At 43.2% G+C, this 24,298-nt stretch overlaps 1 protein-coding gene and 2 pseudogenes across 3 annotated transcripts in view; 1 reads left to right on the forward strand and 2 right to left on the reverse strand.

Annotated features, from left to right (window-relative positions):
• Positions 1–24,298, reverse strand: part of LOC100357610 (protein PBDC1) — a 453,980-nt gene that overhangs the window by 31,778 nt on the left and 397,904 nt on the right. The window lies entirely within an intron of this gene.
• On the forward strand, positions 605–13,813 carry LOC103351943 (heterogeneous nuclear ribonucleoprotein C pseudogene; annotated as a pseudogene).
• On the reverse strand, positions 18,865–23,157 carry LOC127484813 (uncharacterized; annotated as a pseudogene).

Consider the following 24,298-nt stretch of genomic DNA (forward strand, 5'->3'; position numbering starts at 1 on the left):
TGTATACACATATATACACATACATGTACATATATATTTACACACATGTAGCTGGTAATTATACACAATTATATTACAATATGATTTCTGGTTACATATGGATATATATATATAGTTTCCAGCTACATATATTTGTGTATATATATATTTATATATGTACACATGCACATATATTTTAATACTTTTGGGACCTCATATTGTTGAAAAAGAAGTTGCATATGTGTGTGGAGTTTATATGCTACACAGTTTCTTTCACAACACTGTTGTGCACCACTTTTACATAATCAGGCCCTGAATCTACACGGAATATGTTTTCTTGTATCTTGTGAGGTTCCTTTAGTTGTAGTGTTACACCCAATCTATCCTGAGGAGCAAATGTTTAAAGTATGATAAGAGCTAGTACTGGTGTGGATTCAGGGAAAGAGGAAATCGCATATCGCTGGTGGAAGGGTGGAATTTCCTCATGTGCAAAGCAAGATGGTGGTATCTACTGAACATAACAAAGCTCCCATACTGACCCTTTGATCCAGAAAACCCATGTTTACAAATGTACCACTGAAAATATAACCACTTGCAAGAATATAACAATAATGTTTGCAACAACATGGAAAGTGCAGAAAGACATGGAAAATTGTCGTGGAACAATACAGGATCAATGACGACGGATAAAACATCCGTATTACATATTGAAGAAGTCATTTAAAAGGTAAAGAGGGTGGCTCTTTGGTCAAGTGGTCAAGATGCCCATGTGCCTGGGCTCCGGTTCCAGCTCTGCCTCAAATTCCAGATTCCTGCTAATACAAATCCTGGATTGTAGTGATGATGGCTCAAGTACTTAGTTCCGGCCACCCAGGTGGGAGAGCTGGGTGGAGTTTCCAGCTCCCAACTTTAGCCTGGCCCAACACAGAGTGTTATTGGTATTTGAGGAATAAACCAGTGATCGATAACTTTTGGTTTCTGTCTTTGTTTCCGTGCCTCTCTATGTTGCTCATCGTTTGAGAGTTTGCCACTGATATAGAAATTTATTGGTGTGCTGAAGGTACAGAGCTGCATATCACCTTTGATATGTGACTAAGAAGAGCATGACAAAGTATACACCCAATGAGTAAGACTCGTGCCTCAGTAGATCACTTCTCCTGCAGCTTTCACCAGAAATTTGCATAAACTTGCCTCATATGGGGTGATAACACATTCTCCAACATACTCCCATCCCCTCACTTTGCAAAAATATGGAATGGCATGGCTAAATTCTGGGATATTGGTATAGAGGATCTCAGGGGATCTGGTGTGAAGATTGACACAAGACATTTCTGATGGTTTGGGAGTGAGCATATAATTTTTTTAAAGATTTTATTTATTCATTTGACAGGTAGAGTCACAGACAGTGAGAAAGACTGATAGAAAGGTCTTCCTTCCATTGGTTCACTCCCCAAATGGCCGCTACGATGCCCATCCGAAGCCAGGAGCCAGGTGCCTCTTCCTGGTCTCCCACGCTGGTGCAGGGCCCAAGCACCTGGGCCATCCTCCACTGCCCTCCCGGGCCACAACAGAGAGCTGGACTGGAAGAGGAGAAACCGGAACTAGAACCCGGTGCCCATATGAGATGTCAGCGCCACAGGCGGAGGATTAACCAAGTGAGCCATGGTGCTGGCCCCGAGTATATAAATTTTTAAAGCTCGGACAGAACACCACTGAAAGAATAGTATTGAATATCCCATCCCCTAGGGTTTGGGGGAACATCAAATTGTGATGTCCACATAAACAGCCATAGGCAGTGCACAGTTAGCAGTGGAGCTCATTCTTTTGATCCCCATATCAGCAGCGAGGAAACAAAGGTGAAGGACGTTAATTGGACATGTGTAGGTCAAACAGTATGATCGAGGTAGACACAGAAGTCAAGGGGAAATATTGCAGAATTCACTGCCTGCACCAGCCCATGGGATCTTTTCTTAACCATGCTGTGATTCTGTTTTCCATGACCCCAGCTTCAGCTCTGTACTCATAGTCCCTGGTTCTGCAGGTCAGACGAGAGCCTTGCTAAACCTTAGTTAAAGTCAAGAAAGGCTGGGGGATTGCCATCCTTTGCGTCTTTTCAGAAATGAATTTGTTGATCAATAATTTCAAAATATTTTATTTATTTTAAATGGAGAGCAGTAGAAAAGGAGGGAGGGAGAGATAAAGGGAGGGTAGGAAAGGGAGAGAGAGAGAGAGAAATATCTTCCATCCACTGGTTCACTTCCAATAGCCTGCATCAGCCAGGATTGGGTCAGGCTGAAGCCGTGAACCTGAAACTCCATCCGGGTCTCCCTGGTAGGTGGCAGGGATCCAATTACTTGGCATATCTATCACCTGCTGCCTGCCAGGTTTCACATTAGCACACAGTTAGACAAGAAATGCTTCCAGGACTTGAACCTGGGCACACTGATGTGGGATACAGGCATCCATAATTGTGTCTCAACCACTGTGCCAAATACCCTGCTGCTCAATCCGCATTTTCGAAAGGCTGATTTCTCTTTTTTTATTTATTTTTTTATATTTTGACAGGCAGAGTTAGTGAGAGAGAGAGACAGAAAGGTCTTCCTTTTTCCGTTGGTTCACCCCTCAAATGGCCTCTACGGGCGGTGTGCTGCGGCCGGCGCACCACTCTGATCCGAAGCCAGGAGCCAGGTGCTTCTCCTGGTCTCCCATGTGGGTGCAGGGCCCAAGCACTTGGGCCATCCTCCACTGCACTCCCGGGCCACAGCAGAGAGCTGGACTGGAAGAGGAGCAACCGGGACAGAATCCGGCGCCCCAACCGGGACTAGAACCTGGTGTGCCGGCACCGCAGGCAGAGGATTAGCCTAGTGAGCCGCGGCGCCGGCCTGAAAGGCTGATTTCTTATCCATTTTTAGAAATATGAGACAGGGGACATTCATCATTAGGCACAATAGGTGAGGTGCCTGAGTCCCATTATACTTTTTGGAACCATGAATAGGGGTTAATTTTTATGAAGTGATGCTAAGGCAATGGAGCTTGCAAAGGGATATGTAAGATAAATCAATATCATAGTATGATACCAAGCACAAGATCCATTACTGGATACTCTTTTCATTACTCAGGATGTTAACACATCCTGGACAATCTACAAAACAAACCTTTGGCGGAGAACCATAGACCTCTCAAGCTGGGCTGACACTGTTTTATTTGCTGATAACATTTTATTGCTATCTGAGCAAGACAGAGGGAAATGGAACATCAATAAAAAGGAAGGGAGGACAGAAGAGGAGGCAGGAGAAAGATAGAGTCTAGGTCCATGAGCAGAGCCCAGCAAAGGCAAACCTTGAGCTTGTGTAGAGGATGCGCAACTGGAATCCAGCAGTGCAACAACGCAGAGGATGCCAGGATCACTGTTGTGTCCAGACCATGCACAATATAAATAGGCTTAGATGCATTAAACATGGGTGGGGATCTACACTTCACCACAAAGGGGTGGAATCATGGCTAGAAGTCTACATTACTCATACTTTTTCAAGAAGTTCTTTGGGTTCTTTGTAGAATGCATACAAGCCATGTAAATGCTGGGCAAACCCAGATCTACGATTCAGCTGCCAGAACTCCCAACAATATGGAGAATTCTCATTTTAGCACCACTGCAAATCCTGAAGCCAGCCACCTTCTGACAAAGCATCTCAGCTTCATTACCAGCCTATGCTGGACTCCTGGCTGCCAGATGTGGAGAGCTGGGTTAAAAGACACCTGTCAACTTTTCAAGACATAGCATGAAGTATCCTTGTCAGTTGCCATTGCCAGCACCTAAATCGACCTGCAAATTGAGCAAAGCTCCATTCTTAGGGCAGGACCCAACAAGTTAGGAGTGGTCAGCTGAGCCACAATATGGAAACCCTATTTGTGCACGCAACACTCATGCACCCTACCAGCATTCTTCTTGCCTTCATCTTCGGAACTTTGCATCCACACCCATGTACATGCACCCACCAGCCAGCCCCGTACGTGAGAGTAGCTGTAAGGAGAAAGCCAATAGCTCATGTCTAAACAGTAGTAAGCAGGGGCTGGCACTGTGGTGCAGAGGGTTAAAGCCCTGGCCTGCAGTGCCAGCGTCCCATATGGGCGCCGGTTCGAATCCTGGCTGCTCCACTTTACATCCAGCTCTCTGCTATGGCCTGGAAAAGCAGAAGATGGCCCAAGTCCTTGGGCCCCTACACCCATGTGGGAGACCCAGAATAAGCTCTGGATCCTGGCTTTGGATAGGCACTGCTCCTGCCATTGTGGCTATTTGGGGAGTGAACCAGTGGATGGAAGACCTTTCTTTCTTTCTTTCTTTCTTTCTTTCTTTCTTTCTTTCTTTCTTTCTTTCTTTCTTTCTTTCTTTCTTTCTTTCTTTCTTTCTTTCCTTTCTTTCTTTCTTTCTTTCTTCCTTTCTTTCTTTCTTTCCTTCCTTCCTTCCTTCCTTCCTTCCTTCCTTCCTTCCTTCCTTCCTTCCTTCTCTCGCTCTCTCGCTCTCTCTCTGGCTCTACCTCTATCTGTAGCTCTTTCAAATAAACAAAATAAATCTAAAAAAAAAAAAAAAAAACCCAGTAGTAAGCAAGCTGTGATCATGCGAATGGGTGTGCTGTCGTGTGGTCCAGACCCACAAGGGGAACAGACTTGACTGCTGGTTACACCTGTTGTCCTGACTCAGGATCAGTGCAGATCACAGCCCAAAGGCTGCCGAGGCATAGGTCGTCATGATCTGCAGGGAGGGCATGGGCCTCAGCCCAGGTGAAGTCATGATGGCACCTGTTACTATAGCCTAGGAATATGCTAGGACAGAGAAGAACTTCCTGGCCTGTGCTGGGATGGTGTTTTGGTGAACTTCAAGGAACCGCCTTTCCCTGGGACAGGTGAGCATCCTTGTCTCTGCTGTTCTGGGTCTGCAAACCTGGCCTCCTTCAGCCCAAGCACCCAGGTCTCCAGTACTCCAATCTCTCTAGAAGCCATTCCTGTCTTCCAGATGCAAGTCTCCCTGTGATCTCAGTGATTGTATCAAGAGAAAACAAGAAGGGCAAAGTACTGTCTAACGTGATTGCAAAGCAAGAGAAGCATCGGCATTAGGAGAAGAAAACGCTTGTGTGTGAGTTCTTGGTAGGAACTCAGGCAGCCTGGGAACAGCCAGCAGCCTCTCCACCTCAACGTTTTCACTTCCTGCAAGTGTAGGAGCTCAAGTCCATTTCATCATCAGGTGCATTAATGCGGTCAGTGGCAGGCTTGGGTTGTGTGAGGGGGACCATTTTGCAGGGAGCTGTGTTGTGTCTATGTGTTCTTCTCTCTCCTGGGCCCCTTCCAATCCTTCCTGAGCCAAAGGCCACTGAGGGCTTTCAATGAAGCTAGGACCTGCCTGTCCTTGGGTGTTAGAGAAGTGGGAATGCTCCTTGGCACCAAGGTAAATATTTCCATGTGATGTTTAAATGAACCAGCAGAGAAAGTTGGCCTTATCCTAGACTTGTTTAAAAAGGATTTAGCTGGAACCAGGGCTACGATCAGGGTGAGCAGAGTAAGGCAAGATGGTGCAAGTGGAGGGTCACATTTGTTACTTCCGTTTTTGGCAGTTTGTTTACAATAATTAAGCTTGATTTTTATTTTCAAGACATATTACTTAACTAGAATCCTGAGAGTTTCAGTCCCTCCAGAAATTTTGTGTGGAAGTAAAACCAGCCCAAAGGCTTAATCTGGACGTGACACAGAATGGGACTTGGAGGGAGATGTTAGAGAACAGGGATTTAAAAAACAAGCATGAAATGAATGTTATATGCTTTATTTCATTCACAGCATCAAATACTGAACACCAGTGGTTCTCTTCCCTCAGAAAGGAGGCTGTGAGATGCACCAGTGTGACAGAAATGGGTGTTCAGCTTCCTGTGGGTTACAGAAGGTGTTGGCAGGCTAGCCATTCTGAAACCTGCTCAGCACTTGGATGCTACTAGTGGTAGATATTCTGAAGTTGGTGAGATTTTGTTATCTTTTTCACTTTGGGGAAGTAAGTTTGAAATTAGGAGTTTCTGTGAATGGAAAATGGGAAAAGGAAATAGCAGCTTACAGCAATTTCCCATTAGCATATAGTACATGATTTTTTAAAAATCAAAGATAGTAGAACTAACTATATCTTTTGGTCCTCATGTACAACTAAATATATATAGGACTAATATTTAAATAACAAATTAGCATGTTATATGTTATATAAATATATGTAGGTGGTATGTTGTGCATGTATATATGGTGGTATTTGTATAAGTACAGACATAGCTACATGTTATTAGCAAGGACTTCTATGGGATTGCCACCTATAACATGGAAATAAAACATTACCTGTGTCATAGAATTGATGAGAGGAATAAATGACACACCATACCTAGGTACACAGTACAATGCTTAGCACCTAGCACATGTCCTCTGAAATGTTAGCTCCTGTTCCACCAAAATATATCCTCTCATCATGCTACAACCTATGGCATGATGGCATAACAGAAAGACACCTAATCAGGAGTGACACATGGGGTTCTTTAGGAGACAGTGAAGTGTTTACTGAGGAAATGATGTAATGTCCAGATTTGCATCACAGAAATTCTGAGACTGGGGCCAAGGGCAGATGGGCAGGGGATACAAGCATGTTAGAGAATCAGGATATTCATGAATCGAAGTTGTCTTTGAATAATTGTTGAGACTAGTTAATGTGTACATGGGGTTCATCTTATTCTGTTCTCTGCTTTTATGTGTTTGACAAAGAATTGTCATGTTCAGGGTTGCAAATTCAAATGCTAGCCAGTGACACAAATGAGAGGAGCAAGCAGAATGAGAATCATGGCAAACTGGGAAAGGCTCTGTCTCTTCCAAAGGAGATAGCCAATAGTCAACTCCATTTCACTACTGGTAGCCCACAAATGTTGGACTAGAAATACAAAAAAAAATCAGTTTTTTAAGATTGGCCCCAAATAAAAATGTTTATATGGACCTTTTAGTTCTTTAAATGCTGATAACTAATAGAAGAATGTTTTACAGAAAGTGTGCTGACATATTCAAGGAGGAAAATTACTTAAAATGGCAGCTAGCTTTGTTTGATATTATGTCTGCTTAAAATAAAATCTAAATCATTTCTAGGTCAGATAAACTACTGAAATGCTTATTACTGAACATAAATATTAAGTGTATATCTTGTATTTGACATCGTTCTTCCTAACGGTATAGAGAAGTTAAATATATTTGGGTGTCGTGAAAAAGTGTCCCATGAGGAAGCTTATACCTCTAGAAATTGCAGGTTCACAAATGAATTTGTCTGCTACCAAACGCTGTTCCACAACTGCTCTATAGACTGAAGGTTTGTATCTCCCACAAATGCATCTGTTGCTACCCTCATCCCATGTTGAAATGATCACTATGAGGGCAGGACCCTTAATACCTTCACTATTACCTGTTTCTTTGTATTCTGTAAAGTCCTGATCAATTTCCACAAATTATCTTAACTCTGATTATTTCCCTACTTGAGAGCATGTCCTGGAAATGTAATTGTTTTGAATTCACATAGATTAAGAATTACATATTACTAGTTAAAGTGATCAGTTTAAGTTCATAACTGATCATAAAGATAGGATTAAGTGTCAAAGGGATCACATAAACAAGACTAGTGTCTGCTAATACTAACTAATAGAACTAAAAAGGAGAGAACAACCCAACATGGGAAGCAGGATATGCAGCAGACTCATAGAATGACAAGTGTCCTAAACAGCAGTCTGGCCTCAGAATCAGCCCCTAAGGCATTCAGATCTGGCTAAAAAGCCCATGAAAATTTCTCAGGCATGGAAAGCCAAGACACTCTGGCAAAAAATGACCTAAATGAAAGATCTCTGCGAGTGAGATCCCAGTGGAAACAAAGGGTCATCAAAGAAGGAGGTACCTTTCTCTGAAGGGAGGAGAGAACTTCCATTTTGATTATGGCCTTGTCTAAATAAGGTCGGAGTTTGTGAACTCAAGAGGCTTCCATAGCCTTGGCAGCTCATGAGAAGAGCCTCGGGTGATTACTGACGTCATAAATGAGAGTGTCAATTGTTAAATCAACAATGGGAGTTACTGTGCACTTACTCCCCATGTAGGATCTCTGTCCTTAATGTGTTATGCTATGTGAATTAACGGTATAACTAGTACTCAAACAGTACTTTATAGTTTGTGTGTCTGTGTGGGTGCAAACTGTTGAAATCTTAGTATATACTAAGTTCTGTATATAAAGATTATTAAAAATGAATCTTAATGAAGAATGGGATGGGAGAGGGAGTAGGAGATGGGAAGGTTTGCTGGTGGGAGGGAGGTTATGGGGGGAAAAGCCGCTATAATCCAAAAGTTGTATTTTCGAAATTTATATTTATTAAATAGAAGTTTTCTAAAACATTACATAATACAGTGGATACACAAGGAGCCCAACCCTGCTATATTTACAATGATGTAATTGCTCCCCTGAGTGATGTGAGAGATCAGTAGACCATGGATATTCTTTAGCAGCAGCAGCAGCAACAATAAATCCAAAGAAACACAAAGAAATATCTGACTAAAGAATTCTCGCTTTTGGCCATTGAACTTAATTTTCAGTTATTGAAGTTAGAATTCCCAAAGTACTTAATTTTACAAATTAAATAAGGAATCTGTGTACCTTTCCTGTTCATGTGATGTCTTTTCCCTTTGCTAGTGATAGTGTGGTGGCACCTGCTGGAATACACCATAGTCATTTGTACAACAGGTTCTCTGGACCCAGAACCACATGTTGTGCTATGATGCCAGAATCTAACCCCTCTCCTATCAACACCTCTCTCTCTATTCTCTCCTCCATGGTAGGAAAGTCTGCTTCCTTCTAAAAGAAGACATTCAGTGTTCTCAACCTTATTAAATTACGATTAAAGTCTAGTGCTGTGCACATACTTTTTGTCAGCTATCATGCTTGAACTATATGTCATTTTTAAAATTTATTCTGGAGACAGATTTGGTAGTCTATGTGTTTGTAGGAATTTCTCCAGTGCATTAATTATCTAATTTGTTGGCATTCAATATTCAAATATAATCATATAATGCCTTTTTTATTTATGTCATTCCCTCTTTCATTTATGAATTTTTGTTTTGTAGTTTTTCTGCTTTTCTTAAGACTAGCTAAGAGTTTGCCAATTTTCTTAGTCTTTCAAAGAGCCAAGTATTGGTTTGCTGATTTTTTAAATATTGTTTTTCATTTTGCTATTTTGTTTATACTCTATTATTTTCTTACTTCTGCTTGCATTGGATTTAGTTCCTTCTTTTCAGCTTATTCCTAAATGTATAAACTGAGACTATTGATTTCAGATAATTGTTCTTTTTTATTATAGATGTTTATAGATGATAAATTTTCCTCTGCGCACTGCTTTCACAACATTCATTAAGTTGTGGTATTTTTTGTTTTCATTTAATACATCTCTAGCTATTTTCTAATTTCCTTGGTGAAGTCTTCCTCCAGGGGCCAATGCTAAGCCTCCACCTGCAGGATCAGCATCCCTTATGGGCACTGGTTTCGTGTTCCAGCTGTTCCGCTTCCAATCCAGCTCCCTTATAATGTGCCTGGGAAAGCAGTGGAAGATGGTCCAAGTGCTTGGGCCCCTGCACCTGTGTGGGAGACCTGGAAGAAGCTCCTGGCTCCTGGCTTCGGATCAGCTCAGCTCTGGCTGTTTCAGCCATTGGAGAATGAATCAGTGGATGGATGACCTTTCTGTCTCTCCCTCTGTCTGTAACTCTCTCTCTCTCTCTCTCAAATAAATAAATAAATAAATAAATAAATAAATAGAATTCCTTGAACCACTGGTTGTTTAACAGTGAATTGTTTATTTCCATACATTTGTGAATGTTCCAGTTTTGTGTGTGTGTGTGTGTGCTATAAATACCTGATCTCCTTTCATTGTGATTCAGGAAGTTATCTTCTGTGATTTAAGTCTTAAAATGTGCTGAGGAAAGGAAGATAAAGATGACAGGGGAAGATTTGCATCATTATATTATTAGAATTTTGTCTACGTTGAATCTGTTCTCTTTGTATTAATATCACATTCACATGAGAATCGATGATAATTGTGCTGTAGTAATTATCGTACGTTAGCTGTGATCCTGAGAATCTAATGTATTAATAAATTCCTTAATCAAATAAAAGAAAATAGTGACTAAAAAAAGAAATAATACTCCAAGAAAGAAAATCAGGAGTGCTGAGACTTACTCCATGGTTTAATTACTCATATGTCCTAAAGACTTTTCATACACTATTTTTTAAATTCTCTGTTTGTGGCCTGGGAAAACAGTGGAAGATGGCCCAAGTGCTTGGGTCCCTGAACCCACGTGGGAGACCTGGAGGAAGTGCCTGGCTCCTTGCTCAGATTGACTCAACTCTGGCCATTGCAACCTTTTGGGGAATGAACCAACAGATGGAAGACCTTTGTCTCTGTCTCTCTCCCCCTCTCTGTCTGTAACTCTACCTCTTAAATAAGTAAATAAAATCTCATTTTTTTTAAAGGATAGGAATATAGACTTAAAAATCAAGAGATAAGAAATACTAATGGGGCCGGCACTGTGGTGTAGTGGGTAAAGCCGCCACCTGCAGTGCTGACATTCCATATGGGCAAGGGTTCTAATCCCAACTGCTCCTCTTCTGATCCAGCTCTCTGCTGTGGCCTGGGAAAGCAGTAGAAGATGGCCCAAGTCCTTGGGCCCCTGCACCCTCGTGAGAGACCTGTAGGAAGCTCCTGGCTCCTGGCTTCGGATCGGTGCAGCTCCAGACGTACAGGCCATTTGGGGAGTGAACCAGCAGATGGAAGACCTCTCTTTTTCTCTGCCTCTGCCTCTCTGTAACACTGTCTTTCAAATAAATAAATCTTTAAAAAATACTAGTAAAGAACTCTGCAGTTGTACTTCATTCTCCCCACATTTTGAATTTTTGATGTTACATTTTACATCTTGCTCTAGTCCCTGTTTCTTAACATATTAATGCATTTATCACTTTTAATTTTAATTAATTAATTTTATTTACTTGAGAGAGGAACACAGAAAGAGAGAGACAAAGACAGAGACAAAGAGGGAGATCTCATCCCCTGGTTCAATTCCCAAATATCCAAGTCATGACTGGGATTGGGCCAGGTCTCAAACTAGAAGCCAGAAACTCAATCCAGGCCTTCCATATGAGTTGCAAGCACTTTAGCCATCACTTGCTTCTTCCCAAGGTGTGCATTAGCAGGAAGCTAGAATCAGGAGCAGAGCCAGAATTCAAACATAAGCACTCCAATTTGGGATATGGATATCTTATCTGGCCTCTTAACCACTATGCCAAACACTTGCTCCTGTTAATATTTTTAAGTGTTTTGCTTTTACTTTTCATAATAAATGTTTATATACCACGTTTAGATTATAGCATTCAGAATTTGTCAGTGAGTTTTCTGCCTTCTGATAAATTCTTCCTGCTCAGTCTCTCTTTCAGTTTGAAAAATTTGCTTTAGTATTTCTTGTAAGACAGGTCTGGTAGTGATAAATTCTCCCAACTTTTGTTTGGGAAATAATTATCTCTCTCTCATGTGGAAGGACAGCTTTGCTAAGTACAGTATTGCTGGCTGGCAATTTAGTAATTTAGTACTAGAATAGCCTCCTCTACTCCCTCCATGCCTGTAAAATTTCTGCTGAGAAGTCTACAGTTTTCCAAATTGGGATTTTTTGTTGTTGTTGTTTCTTTTCTCTTGCAATGTTAAGAATTCTTCTTAGTGAAGTGATTGAACTCTTTAAAATTTTCAATTATTTAAATATTTACATTTGTTGAAAGGCAGAGAGACAGACCAAGAAAGATCCTCCATTCGCTGGTTTACATTCTAAATTCCTGCAACAGCCAGGGCTAGGTCAAGCTAAAGCCAGGATCCTGGAACTCAATCCAGGTCCTCCACACGGGTGCAAGGACCCAAACACTTGAGTCATTATCCATTGCCTCCCAAGGTATGCATCAGCAAGAAGCTGAATCAGAAGTGGAGTAGCATGGACTTAAACCAGGCATTCGATTATGGGATGTAGGTGTTCCAAGTGGTGACCCAATTATTGTGCCACACACCTGCCTGAGAATCCTTTCTTTATCTTTAACATTGAAGAGCTTGACTATAATATGTCTTGTGGTAGAGTGAGTAGGGTTGAACCTGACTGGTGACTTCTGACTTTCCTGTACTTAAATAGTTATATCTTTCTCTAGGTTTGGGAACTTTCTTGTTGTTATCTCTTTGAATATGCATTCTACCGCATTGACATTCTCAGGACCCTCTTGAACCCCTGTTACTGAATGTTTGCTCTTTTCATGCTATCCCAAAAGTCTCACAGGCTTTCTACATTCCTCTTGATTCTTTTTCCTTTTGTCTGATCAGAGCGGCATTTTATTTTTCAGGTAACATATTTTTTTAGTCTACATTTTAGCCCAAGGCTTAATGGTCTACTAACTAAACAGTCCAACAAGTAAAAAGACCCTAGTTCAGCAGGAATACAGGCAATGGCTATAAACAATAATCAGAAATATGTCAATTTTACTCATATATAGTATATTTTAAAATAATCACACATCATTAAAACTAGTAGTATATCATTCTTAACAATTTATTTGACAGACATAAAATGAAGTTTGAGAAAATATTATATTTACAGCAATACTGATACACACAGGCATTTCTTTCTTTTTTAAATTGTTTTTATTTTAGGTCCAAAATATAAGAGAGAGAGGCCTTCGCCTTGGCGGCAGAGGAGACTCGTGGGCCATTTTGTGTGGAGATGAAGACGGTGCGGTTGTGGCCTTGTTGCCTACCTCGAGCAGCGTCGGCCTCTCCACGTAGAACTTGGAATCTCTTCTCCCTCCCCCTCCTGTTTTTTGGCTTCGTGAAGAACCTAGCATCAAGCACAATGGCAGCAATGTTACCAACAAGACAGATCCTCGCTCCATGAACTCCTGTGTATTCATTGGGAATCTCAACACTCTTGTGGTCAAGAAGTCTGATGTAGAGGCAATCTTCTCGAAGTATGGCAAAATTGTGGGCTGCTCTGTTCACAAGGGCTTTGCCTTTGTTCAGTACGTTAATGAGAGAAATGCCCGAGCTGCAGTAGCAGGAGAGGATGGCAGAATGCTTGCTGGCCAGGTTTTAGATATTAATCTGGCTGCAGAGCCAAAAGTGAACCGAGGAAAAGCAGGTGTGAAACAATCTGCAACGGAGATGTATGGCTCCTCTTTTGACTTGGACTATGACTTTCAATGGGATTATTATGACAGGATGTACAGCTACCCAGCACGTGTCTCTCCTCCTCCTCCTATTCCCCGGGCTGTAGTGCCCTCTAAACACCTCAAGAAGGGGAAAAAGTTTCAGTTCTAAGAGTGGACAGCGAGGATCTTCTTCCAAGTCTGGAAAGTTGGAAGGAGATGACCTCCAGGCCATTAAGAAGGAGTTGACCCAGATAAAACAAAAAGTGGATTCTCTGCTGGAAAGCCTGGAAAAAATTGAAAAGGCGCAGAGCAAACAAGGAGTAGAGATGAAGAATGCTAAGTCAGAAGAGGAGCAGAGCTGCAGCTCCCTGAAGAAAGATGAGACTATGTGAGGAGGGAGCCTGAGGGGGGTGCAGATGACTCTGCTGAGGAGGGGGACCTGCTGGATGATGATGATAATGAAGATGGGGGGATGACCAGCTGGAGTTGATCAAGGATGATGAAAAAGAGGCTGAGGAAGGAGAGGATGACAGAGACTGCGCCAATGGCGAGGATGACTCTTAAGCACATAGTGGGGTTTAGGAAAGGTATCCCATGATTTCTTTACCTAGGTGCTTGTCTAAGATGAAAACTTTCACCAGATCCTCTCCCCTAGTGTCTTCAGCACACGCTCACTGTTCGCCACATCCTTGTCCTTCCCATGTTCATTAATTCCTATTGCCCTGCGCCTAGTCCCATTTTCACTTCCTTTGATGCTCCTAGTAGTTTTGTTAAGTCTTGCCCTGTAATTTTTGCTTTTAATTTTGATACCTCTTTATGACTTAACAATAAAAAGGATGTATGGTTTTTATCAGCTGTCTCCAAAATAATCTCTTGTTAATGCAGGGAGTACAGTTCTTCCCATTCATGAGCTCAGTAGTTGCTTCTCTAACTGCAAATGCCATCTCATTTAGTTGAGTAGTACCTGCGAGCGGCTTTGAGTTAGAAGTGTGTGCTACCCCACATACCAGTGCTGTGTGGGGCTGTTCAACACAACTGTAACAATGTATTTTTGTGAATGAGAGTTGGCATGTCAGATGCATCCTCTAGAAAAAAAGTAGTGTAATAATATTTGTTTTCTAAAGTTGATACTGTGGGTTATTTTTGTGAACAGCCTCATGTTGGGACCTTTTTCTCAAAATAAACAAGTGCTTATTAAGCCAGGAATTTGGGAAAAAAAAAAAACAAAATATAAGGGAGAACATGCAATGTTTGTCTTTCATTGTCCAACTTATTTCATTCACCATGATGGCCTGCTGTTGCCACCATTTTGATACAAATGTTAAAATTTCATTCTTTTAATAGCTGAATGATATTCTATCATATATATATATCACATTCTTTTTTTTAAAGATTTATTTATTTATTTGAAAGTCAGAATTACACAGAAAGAGAGAGAAAGGTTTTCCATCCAATGGTTCACTCCCTAATTGGCCACAATGGCTGGAGCTGCATTGATCCGAAGCCAGGAGCCAGGAGCTTCTTCTGGGTCTCCCATGCGGGTGCAGGGGCCCAAGCACTTGGGTCATCTTCTACTGCTTTCCCAGGTCATAACGGAGAGCTGGATCGGAAGTGGAGCAGCTGAGTCTCGAACCGGCATCCATATGGGATGCTGGCACTTCAGGCCAGGGTGTTAACCCACTGTGCCATAGCGCCAGCCCCTATATCACACATTCTTTATCCATTCATCTGATTATGAACACCTTGGTTGATTCAATATTTTAGTTACTGTGAACAGTACTGCTCTAAACATAGTGGTGCATAGACTGTGTATTTTTTAATGATTTATTTATTTATTTGAAAGTCAGAGCCACAGAAAGAGGGAGAGACAGAGGGAGAGATCCTCCATCCACTGGTTCACTCCCCAAATGGTCGCAACGGTTAGGATTGGGCCAGCCCAAATCCAGGAGCCAGGAGCCTGGAGCCCAGAGCCTCCTCCAGATCTCTTACACAGGTGCACGGACCCAAGCAATTGGGCCGTCTTCTGCCCCCCCCGGCCCGGTGCATTAGCAAGGAGCTGGATCAGAAGTGGATCAGCTGGGAATTTAACAAGTGCTCATATGGGATGCTGGTGTTGCAGGTGGAGGCTTTACCCACTATGCCACAGCACCGGCCCCTAGACTGTGTATTTTAAATAGCCTGTGTTCAAGCCCATGCATTCTTTCTTCTTTTGTTCTATCCTGCTCTTGATGCTTCCAATCATCTGCTTTTAATTTCATCTAGTGTAGTTTTCAGTTGAAGGATTGCTGCTTTATTTTTAAAATTATTGCCATCTTTCTGTCAAGTCTCTGTGTTAGCATATTAAATAATTTCTCTGCATTCTCTTGAAGTTCATTTACATTCCTTAAAACAGCTATTTTGGCCGGCGCCGCGGTTCAATAGGCTAATCCTCCACCTAGCAGCACCGGCACACCGGGTTCTAGTCCAGGTCGGCGCCGGATTCTGTCCTGGTTGCCCCTCTTCCAGGCCAGCTCTCTGCTGTGGCCCGGGAGTACAGTGGAGGATGGCCCAAGTCCTTGGGCCCTGCACCCCATGGGAGACCAGGAGAAGCACCTGGCTCCTGCCTTCGGATCAGCGCGGTGCGCCGGCCGCAGCGCGCCAGCCGTGGCGGCCATTGGAGGGTGAACCAATGGCAAAAAGGAAGGCCTTTCTCTCTGTCTGTCTCTCTCACTATCCACTCTGCCTGTCAAAAAAAAACCCCAGCTATTTTAAATTCTTCATTTTACCCTTTTGGCTGGACTGCCATCCTCCAGTAATTTTCCAAAATGACAAACACAAAGGGAATGAGGAGATGCACCCAATACATGTTCTTCAGGCCTTTTAATAAACATAGAATTGTTCTTTAGGCCATGTTACCCCGCATGCTATGTGGCATTCTTTTAAAAAAGATTCTTGCCAAGAGATTTAATATACATATTGAGCAAATTAAGCACTCTGATAGCCAAGATAGTTTCCTGAAATGTGTGAAGGAGAGTGATCAGAAAAAGAAGGAAGCCAAAGCAAAAGGTACTTGGGTTCAACTGAAGCACCAGCCTGCTCCACCCAGAAAAACTTGCTTTGTCAGAACCAACAGAAAGGAAGCTGAGCCACTGGAACCCACTTCCTATGAATTAATGTCATGATAAGTGTAAAAAAAGATTTTTTTAAAAAACCCTCTGGGCTATAAACATGAGAAAGAGGGAGAGAGAAGGAAACATCACCCAAGTATTTTATAGTGCCAAATCTGAGGTCACTGTTTTCTGGTATTTTATTTGTTAGGTAAGGTCATGATTACCTGATAGTTCTTGATACTTGTTGGCATATAATGACATCTGTGTACTGAAGACCTACCTAATTTTTCAAGTCTTTGTAATCTGGGTTTGTTTATGGCTATCCTAGAAATTGTAAGCAGTCCACTTATTTTGAGACTGCGGACACATCTGCCATCTCAACACTAGGTGGCACCCAAAGTCGGGGATTTAGGGTCAGTGCAGGGTCCCTGCCCCAGGGATACTCTAAGCTCAGGTTTGTACCAAATCTGCAGTTGGTATGATAGTCAGAATAAGCTAGTTTTTTCTTAGCAGCCTACCCCTGGGACCAGAGCAAACACAGACTCCCAGTCCTGTGGCCACCAACACTGCAATGCTAGATCACACCTGGAGCCCACAGCATACCTAGATCAGCACAGCATGGAGGTGAGACCAAAGCACACACTGCTACGGTTTGTCTGTTAACGAGATGGACTCAGTCTGAGATCACAGCAACTAGCCACACAAAGCATGATGCTGGCTGTAACATAAGTCAAATCAATGTTGGCTACAGAATTCCACTTGACACTGGGGCAGGTCCCAAGGCTCTGTCCACCAGCTCTGGCCTAGGGATGGGGATCATTAAAATCTGCCCGTCGTTAGGTTTTGCCAGCTGGGCCTGCACTTATTCCCAAGACACAGTCCTATAGTTCCTGGCTATCTGCCCAAACATTGAGGTAGGGTGATAAATGCAGCACTTTGGCCACCCAGGCAGGCACTAAGTGCATAACACCTGGGTCTCACAGTCACCAGTCCTGCACAGCCTCGGGTGACATCAGGTCTACGTGAGACTGGCAATGATACACATCAAAACGAGTCCATCCCACCAGGGTGCAAGTCTTCCCCTAATGCTGGAGCAAGGCCAGAGGCTCCAGCCACAGTTACTGACCCGGGGACAGAGATTCTTAATATCTGCCCAGTGTGGGTTTTGCCAACTGAGTCCTAATACAGATCCCCATTGTTCCTTTCTGTCTGCCCAAGGTTGGAGGAAGAGTGATAAAAGCATCCCTTTTATCACCAAGGCTGGTACCAAGGCCACACTTGGGTCTGTCAGTCACCAGGCCCTATGCAATCTTGGTGGTGCACACAAGATACATGTCAGGCCTGTGTTGATTCACACCAAAGCAATTCTTCAGTCCCAGCAGGGTGCAGATCTCTGATGCCAGGCAATTCTAGAGGCTCCTCTGTGAGCCCTGGGCTGGGCATAGGGGCCTCTGGGATTTATCAAGCACTGGGTCTCACAGCTATGCCCCAGGTCGGAACTCCAAGACAAGGTCCTAAGCTCCCTCTCCTGGTCTATTCTCTAGTGTCTTGCTCCACTGTCTGCTGGAGATTGGGAAAAGGGTGGTGATGGTGGTCCCTTAGCCACCAGGCTAACAAGGGTGTGAAATCTCAAACTGCAGGAACAGGCTTTGGGCAGGAGCCATGGGGACCTGTTCAGTGGTGGCTTTTATGTGACAGGTCTGATACCAAATTTCAACTTTGTGATCTGGATTTAATTTAGGAGATGAGGCATGTCTCCTTTACACTGTGCTGCTCAGAGCCGGGAGAGGGATGACATCACAATTCCTTTCTTCCTGCTTTCTTCAGTGCACCTTGTATTGCACTACTAAAATCAGACACTGTAGTCTCTCACCTGGCTTCTGTAGCTCTTGTGAAGGTGTCTTGGTGTGTGAACAGCTACTCAAATTGGTGTCTCCGTGGGAAATGATCACCTGAGCTTTGTACTCAGCCGTCATCTTGCTAGAAGCCCTTACCCACTTTTTAAATGGACTGGGTTTATGTTTTATTTTTGAACACCAAGAAAATGTTTTAATTAAACTACAGAAACAATGCTTATGGCACAGAATAGTCATACGCAAAAAGATACACCATGGTATAAGTACTTACAAAGTTACAAACCATGAGTTTCCTTAGCTTTTCCCATTTTAGAAGTTCATACAAGATGATCAGATTTACCATGGGGGTGTGTATTTATTATCAACTAGAACTGCTCACTGTATGCTCCATTATTTATATGCAAGATCCGAGTGTCTGGAAGTGAAGTTGTCAGGCATTTTAATAAAGTGGACAGCCACTTGTTTCTTCACAAGGCATCTTTACACAAGAGCAATCAGGAGAAAACAGGGAACAGCCAACCCTTCTGCATTGCAATATGCCACCTTAACAGCTACCCACTTGCTTCACAAGTGTGCCTTTCCAACTGCTAGTTGCTTATTCCAAACATTCTTCAACAGATCGATAGACTGTGTGGTCCCTCTTCCCCAAGTCCTCCGTTAGGTTGCCTGCGGACACATGATTCTCCTAAGCGGAAATTGCTCCTCTCTCTTCTGGAGACCTGGGGCAGTGGGGCGGGGTGGACTTGGATTCCAGCTTAGAGATTGAGGCAGGACTCCTGGACTGGGGCCTACACTGGGATGGCGAGCACGACCTGGAGACGGAGGAGGACTGGACTTGGATATTCGCATAGATCTGGACTTGGATGTCTAGAAGGAGCGCAAGCAGGACCAAGAGTTGGAGCGCTGTAGCAAGGTTGGCTTTGGGACCTGGAGCGACTCCAACTCTGTGGCTCCAGTGTCCCTATCCGCTGACCCTGTACCTGTGGGGCAGCGGGCCCCTGTGGCTGTGTTGAGAGTCTGGGGGCGGTTGTAGCACGCCATCTGCACCCGGACCTTGCGGCCATCCTGCACAGCCCAGTGTACGGCGCCCATGGTGTCCTTGGCGTCGCACTTGTAGCGGAAGCCCGTGCAGTAGAAGCATGCGACTTCCGGTGTAGCTGTCCTGTGAGATGCATACGTGGCCTCTGCACCAGTACTTCTCAAAGACCCACCTTAGCGGGTCGGGCGAGGGACGATATTGTCCACCTTCAGAGAGGTCATACCTGCCACAGTGGGAGGCAGGCGACCATAGCTCAGCGCTGTGAGGCAGCTGGAGCCCTCCCACCCCCACCCCGTGAACTGGCGCCAAGACAATAATTTCCTGGGCAGATCCGCGTGCTCCCACGAGGTGGCGGCTTTCTCAGATCCTGGAGGGCGACCCAGTGCCTCTCCTCAAGCAGTGGCTCTTGCGTGGGAAAGCTAAGCAGGCCTGCGTGGAGGAGGCCAGCAGACAAGGCCTGAAAGTGGGCACACCTGAGCAGCAACTCTGTTTAGTTTTTTATTTGCCATCCAGTTGTTTGAGTACCTTATATATTTTGAATTTTAACCCCTTGTGAAATGTATGGTTTCCAAATATTTTCTCCCATTCCATTGGTTGCCTTTTGGGCAGAATCTTTTTAGTTTGATACACTCTCACTTGTGTGTTTTTGCATCTGTTGCCTGTGCTTTGGGGCCCTATTCAAAAAAAAAAAAAAAAAAGGAAAAGAAAAAAACATTTCCCAAAACAATGTCAAGAAATTTTTCCATATGTTGTATTATTCTAGCAGTTTTAACATTTCTGGCATTACTTGTCTTTTTAAATGTTTATTCATGTATTTTAATTCTATTTGAAAAACAGAAAGGAGAGAGACAGAGAGAGAATGAAAGTGCAAGAGAGCTCTTCCTTCTACTGACTCTCTCCTGAAATCTCCAAGGATAGGCGGGACGATGCAAGGAGGCTGGAACTCAGTGTCTCCTATTTGGGTGGAAGGGACTCAAGCAATCCAGCCATCACCCACTGCCTCCCAGAGTAAAAAAGCTGAACTCGGAAGTAGAGCAGGGACTCCAACCCAGGCATTTCAATATAGAATGCAGGTGTCTTGTGGGAAATCTTTTTTTTTTTAAGATTTATTTATTTATTTGAAAGTTAGAGTTACACAGAGCAGAGGCAGAGAGAGAGAGAGAGAGGTCTTCCATCCGATGGTTCACTCCCCAGTTGGCCGCAACGGCCGGAGCTGTGCTGATCCGAAGCCCTTGAGTCAGGAGCTTCTTCCGGGTCTCCCACACGGGTGCAGGGGCTCAAGGACTTGGGCCATCTTCTACTGCTTTCCCAGGCCATAGCAGAGAGCTGGATTGGAAGTGGAGCAGCTGGGTCTCACTGGGGTGCTGGTGCTTCAGGCCAGGGCGTTAACCCGTTGCGCTACAGCACCGGCCCCGGCAAAATCTTAACTACTATGCCAAACACCCACTCTAGATCTTACTAAGCCTTTAATCTGTTTTGTCTTGAATTTTGCATTTAAAGCGAGTAAGGGTCCAAATTCATTTTTCTGCATATGGATATTCAGTTTTCCTACTACCACTTACTGGAGGTACTATCCTTTTCCTATTCTGTATTCTCAACACTTTTGTTGAAGATTAGTTGAATATGTATGTAGAGGTTTACTTCGTGGTTCTCAATTCTGTTCCATTGGTCTGTTTCTGCTTTTATGCCAGTAAAACCATTTTGGCTACTACAGCTTTCTAATCCTCATATAATTTGAAATCAGGAAGTCTGATGCTTCCCAATTTTTATTCTTGCTCAAGATTGTCTTAGCTCCTAGGGGTCTTTTGTGATTCCATACAAATTTCAGGACTGTTATTTCTATGTCTGTGAAAAAATGGCACTGATATATTGAAAGACATTGACTTGAGCTCTTTCAAAAGTATGAACGTTTTGATTCTTCCAGTTCACGAACCTCAAATATCTTTACATGTGTTTGCGTCTTCTTCAATTTCTCTTTTTTATTGTTTTTCATATACAAATCTTTCATCTCCTTGATTATATTTATCCCTACTTATTATTTGCAATACCATGCAAATAATCTCAAAAATGGGATTGTTTTCCTACTTCTTTTTCAAATACTTCATTGTTCGTGTATAGAAATGCAACTGATTTTTGTATGTTGATATAGTATTCTGTAACTTCACTGAATTTATTAGTTCTAATAGGATTGTGTTGTTGCTTTTATGATATGTCACCTGCCACATAAAGTCATCTAAAAACTGACAACTATACTTCTTCCTTTCTCATTTGGATGACTTTTTTAAAAAAGATTTATTTGGGGGCCAGTGTCATGGCAAAGTAGGTTAAGCTGCTGCCTGTGATGTCAGCATCCCATATGGTCAGCAGCTCATGTCCTGTCTGCTCCACTTCTGATGTAGTTCCCTGTTAATGCATCTGGAAAAGTAGCAGCAGATGGCCCGAGTGCCTGGGTCCCTGCCACCCACGTGGGAACCTGATGGAGTTCCAGGCTCCTGAATTTGGCCTGGCCCAGCCCCGGCTGTTGTAGCCTTTTGGAGAATGAATCAGAGAATGGAAGATATCTCTCTCTTTCTCTCTCTCTCTCTCTCTCACTCTGCCTTCCACATAAATACATCTTTTAAAAAAGATTTATTTTGGGGGGCCAGCAATGTGGTGTAGTGGGTAAAGCAGGAGATTCGAGTCCCAGCTGCTCCACTTCCACCAGCTCTCTGCTATGGCCTGGGAAAGCAGTAGAAGATGGCCCAAGTCCCTGGGCTCCTGCACTCACGTGGGAGACCTAGAAGAAGCTCCTGGCTCCTGGCTTCAGATTGGCACAGCTCCAGCCATTGCGGTCATCTGGGGGGTGAACTAGCAGATGGAAGAATTCTTTCTCTCTCTGCCTCTGCCTCTCTATAACTATGCCTTTCAAATAAATTTATTTATTTCAAATAATCTTAAATGATTATTTTAAATTTTTTTCCTTTTTTAAAATATTTATTTGAGAGGCAGAGTTATAGAGAGAGAGGTCTTCCATCTGCTGGTTGACTCCCCAAGTGGCCTCAAAGGCCAGAGCTGGGGCGATCTGGAGCCAGGAGCTTCTTCCTGGTATCCCAGGTCAGTGCAGGGGCCCCAGCACCTAGGCTATCTTCCACTGATTTCTCAGGCCAAGAGCACAGAGCTGAATTGGAAGAGGAGCAGCTGGGACATGAACTGGCATCCGTGTGGCATCCCAGCACCAAGAGGCAGAGTTTTAACCTGCTATGCCACAGTGCCAGCCCCATATTCATTTTTTGACCTTCAATTCCTATTCATGTTTAATACAGCATTTTTAAAGGAAAGGTACATAATAAGAGATTTTAAAAATACAGTAAAAGCACTACAAAACCCAATAACTGAATCACAAAGTAAACTTAAAATTCCATACTTTATAAAACCAATCAAATATGAACCCATTAACGAAAATAAGATTATATGAGCAAAAAAGTCAGATTACAAATAATAAACATCAGTCACTATTATATGGGAAGATGAATCCTACTCTACATTGTTCTTTTTGTTGCTCAATCTGAATAACTGCTTTTCTTTTTTTTTTTTTTTTTATTTGACAGGTAGAGTTACAGACAGTGAGAGAGAGAGAGAGACAGAGAGAAAGGTCTTCCTTCCGTTGGTTCACTCCCCTAATAGCCATTATGGACGGTGCGCTGCGCCAATCCAAAGCCAGGATCCAGGTGCTTCCTCCTGGTCTCCCATGAGGGTGCAGGGCCCAAGCACTTGGGCCATCCTCCACTGCCTTCCCAGGCCACAGCAGAGAGCTGGACTGGAAGAGAAGCAACCGGGACTAGAACCCGGTGCCCATATGGGATGCCGGCACCGCAGGCGGAAGATTAACCAAGTGAGCTATGGTGCCAGCCCCTGAATAACTGCTTTTCTACCTGATGAATTATATCGGTATTTCTGCATTATATCCCAATTAATCTAATTTTACCATTAATTTAGCATTTCTGACTTGAGTGACTGTTAGCTCTCTAGTACAAAATTAAGGCTTTGTTTTTTTTAAAAAAAAAAGAACAAAATACTGTGTCTTTTCATCTTATCAACTGCATGAATATTTGCTTCTTTGTTTACTAATAATTCCATCATTTGCTATTTGTTTTCTCTGATACTAAGTTAAAGTAGAGCAAGATCACCTGGTGAAGCAATTTATAATTCACGAAATTACATACTTCTCAACTGAACTGAAAACCTTACAAATGACCCCAGGAACTTAGATATGCAATATAGAAAGTAAATGCAAGTCTCTTCCTTTACACCCCTGCACTTTCATATGTGCTACCCCTTCCTTTTGAAACACACTTTTCCTCTGCCTCATCACCCTAATTCTAGTCATCTCCAAATCGCTTCAAACATTTACTGGTTGGTTTTAAGATTACTGGCTTCCATCAAAGTATTCCTCATGGCATGCTGTGTGGTTAGCTGACTGCTCCTCATCTAAACCAAGACCTTGAGGGCAAAGGCTATATCTTATCTCTGCAGTCCCACAGCCTAAGACACAGTAACAAAGACTAAGGAATTTATTGAACTTATGACCTAAATTATTGTCTCCAGAACAGTGTTTCTCCATACATATTACTAAGAATATTTACTTTTGCATAAGTTATAAACTTCACCCCATACAAAGATTCCATGATCATCTAGTCCAGTATTAAAAATTCCTTTAACTTTGTGTGGGGAGCAACCCGGACTAGACTGAGTTACTGGAATTAAGACTTATTCTATGCATCTGCTCTCCCACAATATGGCGCTGGGAGAGGAGAAAACAGCTTCTACGCAGCTGCCTCTTGCCAACCTGAGTGATGACCTCCAGGAGCTGAACCTGCTCCTGATTGGAGGAGAGCAGCGTACTCGGCGTGTGGGCAGCCGAGTTGGGATTGGCGGAGGAGGACTATAAAGGAGGAGAGAGACAACATGCACCAGGAACATCTAAGGGGAACATCTAGCTGAAGGAACACCTGTGCAGCCCCCGAGAAGAGCCGGCCGGCGGTGTGCCGCTCCCCTGCGGAAGTGGGGAATGTGGCCAGGGGGAACTGCCCTTCCACGGAGG

The sequence above is a fragment of the Oryctolagus cuniculus genome, chromosome X (genome assembly GCF_051225735.1).
Source record: "Oryctolagus cuniculus isolate XC-2025 breed Fujian yellow rabbit chromosome X, ASM5122573v1, whole genome shotgun sequence".
NCBI lineage: Eukaryota > Metazoa > Chordata > Mammalia > Lagomorpha > Leporidae > Oryctolagus > Oryctolagus cuniculus.